Below are 4,266 nucleotides of genomic sequence, written 5' to 3'. Positions count from 1 at the left end.
TACCAAGTAAAATCTAATTTGTTTATCACAATAAATATCTTCAGGATCGCAAACTGAGAATAGATTGTCTCCACTATTTACCAAGGATTTAAGAGCCAATTGATTGTCTCATGCTGGTTTAGAAGTGTACAATGGGCCATTGTTTCCAAACTGCTATTGAGATGTAGCCACATTATCTCATCTTTGTGCACACAATATTTAGCCTGGTTGTACAGCGTGGAAAGGTAATTGCACAGATTAATGAGTAGCTCTTTGGTGCTATAGAATGGATTGTCCTTTTCACATTTAGGTTAGTTTAGTTTAGTTTAGAGATACAGCATGGAAACAGCCCCTTCGACCCACCGAGTCCACACCGACCAGCGATCCCCGCACATTAACACTATCCTACACACACTAGGGACAATTTACATTTATACCAAGCCAATTAAACTACAAACATGAACGTCTTTGGAGTGTGGGAGGAAACCAAAGATCTCTGAGAAAATCCACGCGGGTCACAGGGAAAACATACAGATAATTCCCGTGGTCAGGATTGAACCCGGAACTCTGGCGCTATAAGTCAGCAACTCTACCTCTGCGCCTCTGTGCTGCCCAGTTAAAGCACACTTGGACAGAACATGAATCCTCTTCCTTTGACACCCTTCCTGCACACAACAAGAGCTTGAATCACTGTCACTGGACGACCTTTGAGTTGATCCAGGCCACTAAATACAGCATTCTCTTTCCAATCGGTTGTTCCGAGGCACTATACAAGGTCAGGTGCTAATGGGGACCAGGGATCTCCCTGCACAATCAGTGCCCCGATCCATCACGTCACCTGTGCATGTTCCCAAACATGCTGCCTGACCCACTGAGTTACTCCGGCACCTCCTGCCTTTATTTTGGCAAACCAGCTTCTGCAGTTCCACTGCCTCTTTGCAATGCAATGTTTTGTGGTCATGGGCAGAGCTGTATCCAAACCAACCCGCAATGCAACCCAGTTGGATATTTTCAATAGTGAACGAGTAGAAATTGGTAAAAAAGAGTCACTCGGGACATGCCAAACCTTAGTCTTTACAGAAGGGATGTGTTTGCACTAGAGATGATGCAGAGGAGATTCACCAGGACGTTTCCTGGGATAACGGATCAGTTATGAGGAGATACTGGTGAAGGCTGGGTTTCGTGTCCTTGCAGTGAAAGAGATAGTGGGTGGAGCTGAGTTAGAGGGGCGTAGGGGCATAGACACGCCATAGTGAACAGTGCCCCACAGTGGAGGTTTCAATAACCAGGGGACACGGTTTCAAGGTGAAGAATAAGTAGTTTAGAAAGGATAGAGGAAGAACTGTTTCAGACTGAGGGTGTTTGGAATTTGCATTGTGCTGCCTAAGACGATGGTGGAGTAAAGAGTCTCACAACATTTAAGAAGTAGTTAGACAAACACTTGGGTCGGCAACACACAGAAGGCTACAGACTAAGAGCAGGCTAATGGAACAAGTGTAAATGGCAACATGATGACCTGGATGGAATGGATGGGCTGAAGGGCCTGTTTCCATGCTAAATTAGATTAGTTTAGTTTCGCTTAATGTAGAGAAACAGCGCAGAAACAGGCCTTTCGGCCCATCGGGTCCACACCGACCAGCGATCCCCGCACACAAACACTTTCCTACACACACTAGGGACAATTTACACTTGTGCCAAGCCAATTAACCTACAAAACTACACGTCTTTGGAGTATGGGTGGAAACCAAAAATCTCGGAGAAAACCCACACTGTCACGGGGAGAATATACAAACTCCGTACAGTACAAGTACCCACAGTCGGGATCGAACCCGGGTCTCCGGCGCTGCAAGCACTGTAAGGCAGCAACTCTACCACTGCGCCATCGTGCCACCCTGTGATTACTCTATGATTATCAAACGTCCCAAAGCTTCTTGCTACCAAAATGGATATGAGAGGCACTGCAGAACACAAGGCATAACTGTGTCTATACACATTTGTGAGGTGCCAGCCTACTGTAGACACTGCCGCAGAGTTAGAACATAATACAGAACTGTACAGCACAGGAACAGGCTCTTCGGCCCACAATGTCTGTGCTGAACATGATGCCAAGATAAACTTCTTTCTCTCTCTCTCTCTCTCTCTCTCTCTCTCTCTCTCTCTCTCTCTCTCTCTCTCTCTCTCTCTCTCTCTCTCTCTCTCTCTCTCTCTCTCTCTCTCTCTCTCTCTCTCTCTCTCTCTCCCCTCCCCCTCCCTCCCTCCCTCCCTCCCTCCCTCTCTCTCTCTCTCTCTCTCTCTCTCTCTCTCTCTCTCCCTCTCTCTCTCTCTCTCTCTCTCTCTCTCTCTCTCTCTCTCTCTCTCTCTCTCTCATATATATATATAGGAAAATAACTGCAGATGCTGGTACAAATTAAAGGTATCACAAAATGTTGGAGTAACTCAGCGGGTCAGGCAGCATCTCAGAAGAAAAGGAATGGGTGACGTTTCGGGTCGAGACCCTTCTTCAGACTGAGAAGTGTGGAATCCGCTGTGGTGGATGTTTATGTTAACTTTTATGTAGTTGTTTGTCTTGTTGCTTTTTTTTAGTATGGGCTGTATGATAAATCGAATTTCACTGTACCTTAATTGGTACACGTGACATTAAAATACCTTTGTACCTTTGAACCCAGGGCTCTGTCACTGTGAGGCAGCAACTCTACCACTGTGTCCTATTATTGTTTGTTTATTTGTATTTATATTTAATGTTTTGTGTCGAGATCATTCTTCATACATATATATTCTTCACACGCACACGCACGCACACACACACGGACACACAGACACACAGACACACACACACACACACACACACACACACACACACATATGTAGACAATAGACAATAGACAATAGACAATAGGTGCTGGAGTAGGCCATTCAGCCCTTCGAGCCAGCACCGCCATTCAATGCGATCATGGCTGATCTCTCAATCAGTACCCCGTTCCTGCCTTCTCCCCATACCCCCTCACTCCGCTATCCTTAAGAGCTCTATCCAGCTCTCTCTTGAAAGCATCCAACGAACTGGCCTCCACTGCCTTCTGAGGCAGAGAATTCCACACCTTCACCACTCTTTGACTGAAAAAGTTCTTCCTCATCTCCGTTCTAAATGGCCTACCCCTTATTCTTAAACTGTGGCCCCTTGTTCTGGACTCCCCCAACATTGGGAACATGTTTCCTGCCTCTAATGTGTCCAATCCCCTAATTATCTTATATGTTTCAATAAGATCCCCCCTCATCCTTCTAAATTCCAGTGTATACAAGCCCAATCGCTCCAGCCTTTCAACATACGACAGTCCCGCCATTCTGGGAATTAACCTAGTGAACCTACGCTGCACGCCCTCCATAGCAAGAATATCCTTCCTCAAATTTGGAGACCAAAACTGCACACAGTACTCCAGGTGCGGTCTCACCAGGGCCCGGTACAACTGTAGAAGGACCTCTTTGCTCCTATACTCAACTCCTCTTGTTACGAAGGCCAACATTCCATTGGCTTTCTTCACTGCCTGCTGTACCTGCATGCTTCCTTTCATTGACTGATGCACTAGGACACCCAGATCTCGTTGAACTCCCCCTCCTCCTAACTTGACACCATTCAGATAATAATCTGCCTTTCTATTCTTACTTCCAAAGTGAATAACCTCACACTTATCTACATTAAACTGCATCTGCCATGTATCCGCCCACTCACACAACCTGTCCAAGTCACCCTGCAGCCTTATTGCATCTTCCTCACAATTCACACTACCCCCCAGCTTAGTATCATCTGCAAATTTGCTAATGGTACTTTTAATCCCTTCGTACACACATATATATATATATTTATATGAAGAAGGGTCTCGACTTGAAACGTCACCTATTCCTTTTCTCCAGAGTTGCTGCCTGATCCTCTGAGTTATTCCAGTGTTTTGTGTCTATCCTTATGCTGCTGTAAATAAGAATTTCACTGTTCAGTATCGGGACAAATAACAATAAGACACTCCTGACTCTACACTTTATGGGCCATAGTGAGGCCCACCCGAAATTGGAGGAACAGCACCTCATATTTCGCCTGGGCAGTTTGCAGCCCGGTGGTATGAACGTCGACCTCTCCAACTTTAGATAGTTCCTCTGTCCCTCCCTTCCCCTCCTCCTTCCCAGATCTCCCTCTATCTTCCTGTCTCCACCTATATCCTTTCTTTGTACCGCCCCCCTGACATCAGCCTGAAGAAGGGTCTCGACCCGAAACGTGACCCATTCCTTCTCTCCCGAGAT

The sequence above is a fragment of the Rhinoraja longicauda genome, chromosome 31 (assembly GCF_053455715.1).
Source record: "Rhinoraja longicauda isolate Sanriku21f chromosome 31, sRhiLon1.1, whole genome shotgun sequence".
NCBI classification, from domain to species: domain Eukaryota; kingdom Metazoa; phylum Chordata; class Chondrichthyes; order Rajiformes; family Arhynchobatidae; genus Rhinoraja; species Rhinoraja longicauda.
The sequence above is the reverse complement of the archived record's forward strand: the minus strand, read 5'-3'. Positions refer to the sequence as shown.